This window comes from Oncorhynchus gorbuscha, linkage group LG24, assembly GCF_021184085.1.
Source record: "Oncorhynchus gorbuscha isolate QuinsamMale2020 ecotype Even-year linkage group LG24, OgorEven_v1.0, whole genome shotgun sequence".
In the NCBI taxonomy this organism is placed as follows: domain Eukaryota; kingdom Metazoa; phylum Chordata; class Actinopteri; order Salmoniformes; family Salmonidae; genus Oncorhynchus; species Oncorhynchus gorbuscha.
Window position 1 is genome coordinate 57941274 of NC_060196.1, and position 11367 is coordinate 57952640.

Genomic DNA, 11367 nt, shown 5'->3' on the forward strand with positions numbered 1-11367 from the left:
GACCAGGCTACATGAATGTTTCACAGTATAATGTACAATCCAGCAGGAATATCTCACCATGTGTTTAATTATGATGACTTCCTGTAAACCTTATGACTATCTACTGGAACATGTTCAACAACAGCAGTTACAGAGTATCCATCTACACTGACTTAACCAATCATCCTTAAGAGTTACAGAGTATCCATCTACACTGACTTAACCAATCATCCTTAAGAGTTACAGAGTATCCATCTACACTGACTTAACCAATCATCCTTAAGAGTTACAGAGTATCCATCTACACTGACTTAACCAATCATCCTTAAGAGTTACAGAGTATCCATCTACACTGACTTAACCAATCATCCTTAAGAGTTACAGAGTATCCATCTACACTGACTTAACCAATCATCCTTAAGAGTTACAGAGTATCCATCTACACTCACTTAACCAATCATCCTTAAGAGTTACAGAGTATCCATCTACACTGACTTAACCAATCATCCTTAAGAGTTACAGAGTATCCATCTACACTGACTTAACCAATCATCCTTAAGAGTTACAGAGTATCCATCTACACTCACTTAACAAATCATCCTTAAGACTTACAGAGTATCCATCTACACTGACTTAACCAATCATCCTTAAGAGTTACAGAGTATCCATCTACACTGACTTAACCAATCATCCTTAAGAGTTACAGAGTATCCATCTACACTGACTTAACCAATCATCCTTAAGAGTTACAGAGTATCCATCTACACTGACTTAACCAATCATCCTTAAGAGTTACAGAGTATCCATCTACACTGACTTAACCAATCATCCTTAAGAGTTACAGAGTATCCATCTACACTGACTTAACCAATCATCCTTAAGAGTTACAGAGTATCCATCTACACTCACTTAACTAATCATCCTTTAAAAAGCATGCTGAAGCTAGCCAAGTATACTTCCCCCATACAGGGGTAGCTAGTAATCGATAGCCTAGTGGTTAGAGCGTTGGGCTAGTAACCGAAATGTTACAAGTTCAAATCCCGAGCTGACAAGGTACAAAATCTGTCGTTCTGAACAGGCAGTTAACCCACTGTTCCTAGGCTGTCATTGAAAATAAGAATTTGTTCTTCACTGACTTGCCTCGTTAAATAAAGATAAAATAAACATTCTTTATATACCACGAGGGAGACGATACAAAAGATCTTAAACTGCCATGCAGAATCACTTCTTTTTTTCTATGTATTTTTTGCCTTCCTCATCGCTGTTTTAATCCAACCGAATGGTCTCTTCAAAGTAGAATGGAATAGGATGCGATTTGGGAGGAAGCCGTCGTTGACTATCCAAAATACTACGCTGAGAGGGATTACAAGAAAAGAATGAAGATCTGCGGTCTTAATGAGCTAGTCCTGCTCTGAACCACAGAAGGAGTCAGAAGTCCTAACTCATTAGTGAAGCGGACTTTAAACTTGATTCACCAGGGTGCGGGAAATGAGCTGCCTGTTCCGACTCCTCTAGAAATACTTTCCCTTGGAACCGTGTCCCAACTAGCACCCTATTCGCTACATAGTGCACTACTTTTGAACAGGGCCCCATAGGCTCTGGTCAAAAGTAGCGCACGATCTAGGGAATGGGGTGATATTTAAGATGCTACCTTGTTCTTATCGGGCACACAGAGCCCAGTGTTCAATATTTAATGTGCTCTGGAATGGAATCGGATTCCTATTAGGTTAAGGACAGGTGGCTCATGTTTCATGTCAGTGGGCAAATTTTCTTACTGTCTCTTCTCCAGTCTCAGCAGTTCCTTCATCACTTAGTTCCCTTTATTTCACAAAGAATATGTACCAAATGGCACCTTTTTCCCTATATAGTGCACTACTTTTGACCCGTGGGGCTCGGGTCAAAGGTTGAGCACTATATTATAGGCAATAGGGTGCCATCGGGGTCACCGCCTAAAAGTCCTCTGCAGCTGTTAATAATGAAGAACAGGCCATGATTTGTGTGATGTTTCCATGAGGGTGTGAGAATAAGGGGAGAGGGAGATATCTCCCCCCTCTCGCTCTCTCTCCATCTCCCTCTCCCTATTTCTCTCTCCCCATCTCTCTCTCTCTCTGTCTCCCTCTCTCTCTCCATCTCCCTCTCCCTATTTATCTCTCCCCATCTCTCTCTCTCTCTGTCTCCCTCTCCCCATCTCCCTCTCTCTGTCTCCCTCTCCCCATCTAAATCTCTCTGTCTCCCTCTCCCTATTTCTCTCTCCCCATCTCCCTCTCTCTGTCTCCCTCTCCCTATTTCTCTCTCCCCATCTCTCTCTCTAGGTCTCCCTCTCCCCATCTCCCTCTCTCTCCCTGTCTCCCTCTCTCTGTCTCCCTCTCTCTGTCTCCCTCTCTCTGTCTCCCTCTCCATATTTCTCTCTCCCCATCTCCCACTCCCTATTCCCCCCCATCTCCCTCTCCCCATTTCTCTCTCTCTCCCAAACTTGTTCCCCCGCTCTCTTTCTCTCTCTCTCCATCTCCCACTCTCTCTTACTCTCTCCGCATCTCCCTATTTCTTTCTCCCTCCCTCTCCCCCTCTCCCTATTTCTCCCTCTCCCCCTCTCCCTATTTCTCTCTCTCCCTCCATCTCCCTATTTCTCTCTCTCTCCCCCATCTCTATCTCCCTCTCCCCTTTCTCCACCCCCATCTACATCTCCCTATTTCTCTCTCTCCCCCATCTCCCTCTCCCGCTTTCTCACTCTCTCTCCACCCAATCTCCCTCTGCCTATTTGTCCCTCTCCCCCTCTCTCTCCATCTCCCTATTTCTCTCTCCCCATCTCCCTCATCCTATTTCTCTCTCTATCCCCCATCTCCCCTCCCCCTCGCTCTGTCCATCTCCCTATTTTCTCTCTCCCCCATCTCCCTCATCTCCCTATTTCTCCCCCCCCATCTCCCTCTTCACTCCTCGCTCTGTTCATCTCTCCATCTCCCTCTCCCTATTTTTCTATCCATCTCCCTCTCCCCTCTCTCTGTCCATCTCCCTATTTCTCTCTGTCCCCATATCTCCCTCTCCCCCTCTCCATCTCCCTCCTATCTCCCTCTCCATCTCCCTATTTCTCTCTCCCCCATCTCCCTCATCCTATTTCTCTCTCTTTCCCCATCTCCTTCTCTCTCTTTCCCCCCTTCCATCTCCCTCTCCCTCTTTCTCTTTCTCTCCCCATCTCCTCTCCCTATTTCTCTTTCTCTCCCCATCTCCTCTCCCTATTTCTCTCTCCCCATCTCCTCTCCCTATTTCTCTCTCTCTCCCCATCTCCTCTACCTATTTCTCTCTCTCTCCCCATCTCCTCTCCCTATTTCTCTTTCTCTCCCCATCTCATCTCCCTATTTCTCTCTCTCCCCATCTCCCTCTCTCTCTTTCCCCATCTCCTTCTCTCTCTTTCCCCCCTCCATCTCCCTATTTCTCTTTCTCTCCCCATCTCCTCTCCCTATTTCTCTCTCTCTCCCCATCTCCTCTCCCTATTTCTCTCTCTCTCCCCCATCTCCTCTCCTCATTTCTCTCTCTCCCTCTCCCTCTCTTTCCCCATCTCCTTCTCTCTCTTTCCCCCCTCCATCTCCCTCTCCCTATTTCTCTCTCTCTCCCCATCTCCTCTCCCTATTTCTCTCTCTCTCCCCCATCTCCTCTCCTTATTTCTCCCTCTCCCTCTCTCTCTCTCTCTCCACACCCCCCAGCTCCCTCTCCCTATTTCTCTCTTCCCCATCTCCCTCTCTCCACAACCATCAGCTCCCTCTCCCCCATCTCTCTCTCTCTCGGTAAGCTTAACCTGGCGTGACATTTTGATAACAATGTAAATCTCTATCAGAAAAGGTGACTTATCAATATATTCCGTTTTATTTACTTTTAGATTCGAAAATGCTAATTAGTATCAAAGTATACATCATGCAAGACTACAAATCCCTGCAAGCTCCTACATGTCATCTATAACTGACACCTTTGCTAACAGGTATTGTATCAATTTAAAACTTACACAAGACATTTCACAGAATTGTCCATTTAAAGAAATGTATCCAATTGATGAATTACTACTTTTAGCTAACATTAGATAGTTAATCCAGAGATTTTTAGCTTTGCCTCAATTCGGCAGTCTCGTCCAGGCCATCATGACATTTGTAGTTCCTTATAATTATTAAAAGGTCACACCAGGGTATGCCTCCATGAAACACAGCCCTTATTTTAAGTGTTTCTAAATGAATGGGGAAAAAACGTTTGGAATCATTTCCCTGTTTGACCGCTAGGTTTTATGGGCATTATGGCTCATACACTATATATACAAAAGTATACAGACACCCCTTCAAATTAGTGGATTTGGCTATTTCAGCCACACCCATTGCTGACAAGTTTATACAATTTAGCACACCGCCATGCAATCTCCATAGACAAACATTGGCAGTAGAACGGACTTACTGAAGAGCTCAGTGACTTCCAAAGTGGCACTGTCATAGGATGCCACCTTTCCAACAAGTCGATTTATGCCCTGCTAGAGCTGCCCCAGTCAAGTGGTAGGCCACACAATTTAACAGAACGGGACCACCAAGTGCTGAAGCACGTAGTGCGTAAAAGTCGACTGTCCTCGGTTGCAACACTCCCTACCGAGTTCCAAGTGGCCTCTGGAAGCAACGTCACTACAATAACTATTCGTCAGGAGCTTCATGAAGTGTGTTTCCATGGCCGAGCAGCCACACAGAAGCCTAAGATGAGCAATGCCAAGTGTTGGCTAGAGTGGTGCAATGCTCGCCGCCATTGGACTCTGGAGCAGTGGAAACGCGTTCTCTGGAGTTATGAGTCACATCATCTGGCAGTCCGACGCACAACTCTGGGTTTGGCAGATGCCAGGAGAACGCTACCTGCCCCAATGCATAGTGCCAACTGTGAATTTAGTGGAGGAGGAATGATAGTCTGGGATTTTTTTTTATGGTTCAGGCCTCTTAGTTCCAGTGAAGGGAAATATTAACATGACATTCTAGATGATTCTGTGCTTCCAACTTTGTGGCAACAGTTTGGGGAAGGCCCTTTCCTGTTCCAGCATGACAATGCCCCCGTGCACAAGTGAGGTCCATACTGAAATGGTTTGTCGAGATCGGTGTGGAAGAACTTGACTGGTCTGCACAGAGCCCTGACCTCAACCCCATCGAACACCTTTGGGCTGATGCTCTTGTGGCTGAATGGAAGCAAGTCCCCGCAGCAATGTTCCAACATCTAGTGGAAAGCCTTCCCAGAAGTGTGGGCTGTTATAGAAGCAAAGGGGGGGGAATCAACTCCATATTTATGCCCATGATTTTGGAATGAGATGTTCGACAAGCAGGTGTCCACATACTTTTGGCCATGTAGTGTTATTTGGTACTATATTGGGAAGTGGACTAGAGCAGACCCATAGGTTCTGACTGAACAGACGCTCGTTTGAGTGCTCCAGGGCGGTGCATGTACTTTGTGCTGTTATAAATTACGCTATGAAATTCTGCAATTTCATTGGAACAGTTCCCCTTCATAGCAAATAAATAGGTGGCAAAACAATCCAAGCCATGTTACCAGGCCTATGCGGCCCGTGGAGACAGAGCTGCTGCTGCTGGCAGTCACTGGGGGGCAGAGTAGCAAGTAACTGAACAGCTTGTTTCAAACAATATATTTTTAAAACAGGAAAATGTACAAATTTACCCACTTTTAAGAGCATTTAAAACATGATCCATTAGTTATACTTTTTTTAACCATTCATATATATATATATGTAATTTTTATACAAACGTTTGAGTGTTTTTTTGCAAAGTGGTTGAGTTTTTGTTGTTCACAAGTTGGGCGTCGCCGGTAACACCTTAACGGACAGGAGGCAACTGCCACTGCAACAAAGGCTCCCACACCCACTTCCTGAATTCTCAAATGAAGCGAAGACCCGCTGCCTGCCAAATGAAGGAGAGTAGACGCTGACCAAGGATATTGGGTGCGGAGGAGAGTCGTAATTTCTCAGCGTTGTCAGCCTACCACTGGGCCACTAAAGTGCGTTCTCCCTTCTGTGTCCGCCGCAAGGGATTTACGCAAGTGGATCACCAAAAAACAGTCTGGCGGTGCTACCGATTGATGAGAGAGATGCTGGCGTTCGCAGAAACGGACTGCCTGGGAACTACGGCTGCCAACCAGTGTATCTATGCAGCAGCCAGCAAAATGAATTGGCCAATGAGTGTGTGGATACAATATGTTAGGACCATAAAACCCGTGGTGTGTAATAGCCTATACTTTTGGTCCATAGTAAGTCTATCATAGCTTTGGGACACAACATCGGGAATCTGTGTTAGTCCAACCAACACACAGACTGCCGATGTAGCTAAAACACAGCATCCCGATGTTGTGTCCCAAAGCCAGCCTATGATAGATTCCATGCACACGACTGGAAGCATCCTCAGTCAAAAGCGCTTTGTTACCATAGGCAACTCCACATCTCTGTGTTGGTTATTTATTTCGCATGGCCCTCATAATATGATAACAATCATTTGGTGGGTGTTTTTTGGTCCTATTTCACACATAAGCCTACACGTTTGTATTATATGCATGTGTGAATTGGAAAATTCGTTTTTTTGCATATCCCCCAAGACAGTGGGGTCACGGTCAGGGTCAGCCATTATAAACGGCAACACTGGAGCAATTAGGGTTGAGTATTAGGGTTGCACAAGGGCACAACGAAAATAGTTTTCACAAATGTCGGCTGCTGGATTCAAACAAACAACCTTCCGGGACTACTATCACGATGCTCTAACCGCGGGGCTGTAGATTCTAATATAATATGAAAGATAATTATCCTCATCATGTAGGGCTACAACAACACTGACCAGGATGACAGCTGACACATCCATAGCATGACAAACAAAAGGCGTGCGCTCTCGTGCCAGTGGTGGCTAATCCACCGGAAATCATCTTCACTCCGGTTTATTAAGATCCCATGCATTAGTCCAGCTGACTACCGACGACCCCGGCTTGCCTCGCCTAAAGCCTACTGACTCCCATCGGTAACTAACAATTCAACATGAAACTATTGACCGGATGAGAGGAAAGCGGACTCGACTCAGTGTCAGACACCGATGTATGACAAAAACCAACCAAATACATTAAATGACAGTAAAATAGTCACCACATAAAAACGTACCCTGCTAAAAAAAAATGTGTTCCCCGAGATAACATGTTAATGATGTTGTTAGTTTCTATACCCACTGCACCACAGCATCAAATTACACGCTAAAATGGACTATCGTTGGCCAGACGTAGTTCATACCGTACATCACAAATGAAACGGATCCAGAAAGAAAAAGCCAAAACGTGCCGTTGACAACGTTATCGACTAAATGGGTTTACCTGGGAGGATGACAGCGTGTTATCTTCGATTTCTTCTTATTATATACATGTGTAATTTACCATTTTGTACAGTGGTAGTTTCTTTTCATTTTGGCCTTTCTCACCAACACAGCAGCGTTCCTCTGTCAAAAAAATATAAATAAAATAACCGTCACTGTGAAGACCAGAGAACGGAAAGGGTTCGTTCCGGAGGGCGCGCGACAGCCATATACCCGCCTCTGGAAGACGATGATTGGAGCTAAGCGCGTGATCTCAACCAGGTACTATGCTACTGTATATATAACGTTACGCACGGGCAACGAACTATATTTTTGTTGTTGAGTAATGAGTGACTTGTAAGAGTTTCCACACAAAAGTGTTTTGGTTGTAGACAGACCAGGCCCTAAGCTAAATCGGCACTTGTTTACGCACCCAACAGGTGCTGTGCTGACATCAGAAGTGTGTATGCACTTTTGCGGGAATGGTCAAGGGGTGGTGGGAGATTTTGATCTCTAGGCTGAATAAATATTCATTTTTACATTTACAGTACCGGTCAAAAGTTTGGACACAGCTACTCGTTCAAGGGTTTTTCTTTATTTGAAATATGTTCTACATTGTAGAATAATAGTGAAGACATCAACACTATGACATAACACATATGGAATCATGTAGTAACCAAAAAAGTGTTAAACAAATCAAAATATATTTTATATTTCAGATTCTTCAAAATAGCCACCCTTTGGCTTGATGACAGCTTTGCACACTCTTGCCATTCTCTTAACCAGCTTCATGAGGAATGCTTTTCCAACAGTCTTGAAGGAGTTCCCACATATGCTGAGCACTTGTTGGCTGCTTTTCCTTCACTCTGCGGTCCAACTTATCCCAAACCATTTCAATTGGGTTGAGGTTGGGTCATCTGATGCAGCACCAACACTCTCCCTCTTGGTCAAATAGCCATTACACAGCCTGGAGGTGTATTGGGTCCTTTTCCTGTTGAAAAACAAATGATAGTCCCACTAAGCTCAAACCAGATGGGATGGCGTATCGCTGAAGAATGCTGTGGTAACCATGCTGGTTAAGTGTGCCTTGAATTCTAAATAAATCGCAGACAGTGTCACCAGCAAGGCAGCCCCACACCATGACACCACCTCCTCCATGCTTCACGGTGGGAACCACACATGCCGAGATCATCCGTTCACCTACTCTGCATCTCACAAAGACACAGCGGTTGGAACCAAAAATCTCAAATTTGGACTCATCAGACCAAAGGACAGATTTCCACTGGTCTAAAGTCCATTGCTCGTCTTTCTTGGCCCAAGCAAGTCTCTTATTATTATTGGTGTGGCTACTGTTGGCTACTGTTCTCAAATGTAAAAATAAAAATAAATAGTTTAATAATGAATTGGTTACTAAATTATTCCATATATGTTATTTCATAGTTTTGATGTCTTCACTATTCTACAATGTAGAAAATAGTATTTAAAAAAAATAAAGAAAAACCCTTGAATGAGTAAGTGTGTCCAAACTTTTTACTGGTACTGTAAGTTTTAGTAATTTAACAGACACCCTTATCCAGAGCAACTTAAAGGATAAATTTGTGTTAAGGACAGGTTTTCCCAAACATGGTCCTAGGGCCCTCCCTTGGTGCATGTTTAGTTTTTCCCCCTAGCATTACACAGCTGAGTCAAATAATCACATCTTGATGATGAGTTGGTTATTTGAATAAATTGTGTAGTGCTAGGTACAAGTTGTGTAGTTGTGTAGTGCTAGGTAAACGTTATGTAGTTGTGTAGTGCTAGGTAAAAGTTGAGTGGTTGTGTGGTGCTAGGTAAAAGTTGTGTAGTTGTGTAGTGCTAGGTAAAAGTTGCGTAGTTGTGTAGTGCTAGGTAAAAGTTGTGTAGTTGTGTGGTGCTAGGTAAAAGTTGTGTAGTGCTAGGTAAAAGTTGCGTAGTTGTGTAGTGCTAGGTAAAAGTTGCGTAGTTGTGTAGTGCTAGGTAAAAGCTGTGTAGGTGTGTAGTGCTAGGTAAAAGCTGCGTAGTTGTGTAGTGCTAGGTAAAAGCTGTGTAGTTGTGTAGTGCTAGGTAGTAGTTGTGTAGTGCTAGGTAAAAGCTGTGTAGTTGTGTAGTGCCAGTTAAAAGTTGCGTAGTTGTGTAGTGCTAGGTAAAAGTTGCGTAGTTGTGTAGTGCTAGGTAAAAGTTGTGTAGTTGTGTAGTGCAGGACAGGATTTGGGAAACCCTGGCCCAGGGAACATCAACAGATTTTTCACCTAATCGGTTCGGGGATTCAAACCAGCGACCTTACAGTAACTGGGCCGAAGCTCTTCGGTGCTAAACTACCTGCTAGGACATGCTATATTCATGGTAATCAATAACACTCCAGAGATAACCCCATTAAAAATATGGCTTACACTTTTATCACATTGTCTTACAAATGTAGGGTATGAAGGTAAGCTATGAGCTTTACTTTTACTGTTGTTTTCTAAATAATAGGCTATGCTCAGATAGAGTTCAGATGCGATCGTTTTTAACATAATCTACAGTGAACATTCTCATGATTGTTTGTGTTTCGCCTGCTGATCACCCTTCTCACTAGAATCTCTGTAGAGGTGTATTGGGCTTTCTAGGGAAAGAGGTTCTCTCACTTCTAAATAGAATCTCTGTAGAGGTGTATTGGGCTTTCTAGGGAAAGAGGTTCTCTCACTTCTAAATAGAATCTCTGTAGAGGTGTATTGGGCTTTCTAGGGAAAGAGGTTCTCTCACTTCTAAATAGAATCTCTGTAGAGGTGTATTGGGCTTTCTAGGGAAAGAGGTTCTCTCACTTCTAAATAGAATCTCTGTAGAGGTGTATTGGGCTTTCTAGGGAAAGAGGTTCTCTCACTTCTAAATAGAATCTCTGTAGAGGTGTATTGAGCTTTCTAGGGAGAGAGGTCCTCTCACTTCTAAATAGAATCTCTGTAGAGGTGTATTGAGCTTTCTAGGGAGAGAGGTTCTCTCACTTCTAAATAGAATCTCTGTAGAGGTGTATTGGGCTTTCTAGGGAAAGAGGTTCTCTCACTTCTAAATAGAATCTCTGTAGAGGTGTATTGAGCTTTCTAGGGAGAGAGGTTCTCTCACTTCTAAATAGAATCTCTGTAGAGGTGTATTGGGCTTTCTAGGGAAAGAGGTTCTCTCACTTCTAAATAGAATCTCTGTAGAGGTGTATTGGGCTTTCTAGGGAAAGAGGTTCTCTCACTTCTAAATAGAATCTCTGTAGAGGTGTATTGGGCTTTCTAGGGAAAGAGGTTCTCTCACTTCTAAATAGAATCTCTGTAGAGGTGTATTGGGCTTTCTAGGGAAAGAGGTTCTCTCACTTCTAAATAGAATCTCTGTAGAGGTGTATTGGGCTTTCTAGGGAAAGAGGTTCTCTCACTTCTAAATAGAATCTCCTTTCTAGGGAAAGAGGTTCTCTCAGAATCTCTGTAGTGTATTGAGCTTTCTAGGGAAAGAGGTTCTCTCACTTCTAAATAGAATCTCCGTAGAGGTGTATTGAGCTTTCTAGGGAGAGAGGTCCTCTCACTTCTAAATAGAATCTCTGTAGAGGTGTATTGAGCTTTCTAGGGAGAGAGGTTCTCTCACTTCTAAATAGAATCTCTGTAGAGGTGTATTGGACTTTCTAGGGAAAGAGGTTATCTCACTTCTAAATAGAATCTCTGTAGAGGTGTATTGGGCTTTCTAGGGAAAGAGGTTCTCTCACTTCTAAATAGAATCTCTGTAGAGGTGTATTGGGCTTTCTAGGGAAAGAGGTTCTCTCACTTCTAAATAGAATCTCTGTAGAGGTGTATTGGGCTTTCTAGGGAAAGAGGTTCTCTCACTTCTAAATAGAATCTCTGTAGAGGTGTATTGGGCTTTCTAGGGAAAGAGGTTCTCTCACTTCTAAATAGAATCTCTGTAGAGGTGTATTGGGCTTTCTAGGGAAAGAGGTTCTCTCACTTCTAAATAGAATCTCTGTAGAGGTGTATTGGGCTTTCTAGGGAAAGAGGTCCTCTCACTGGATAACATGAGCAGACGA

The 11367-nt window shown here is 43.7% G+C and overlaps 1 protein-coding gene across 1 annotated transcript in view; it reads right to left on the bottom strand.

Moving 5' to 3' along the window:
* Window positions 1-7508, bottom strand: part of LOC124012712 (protein 4.1-like) — a 163539-nt gene extending 156031 nt beyond the window's left edge. The window contains exon 1 of the mRNA XM_046326610.1: window positions 7342-7508. The gene's annotated coding sequence lies outside the window, so the exon portion shown is untranslated. The remainder of the gene's footprint in view (window positions 1-7341) is intronic.
* Window positions 7509-11367: the final 3859 nt, after the last annotated feature.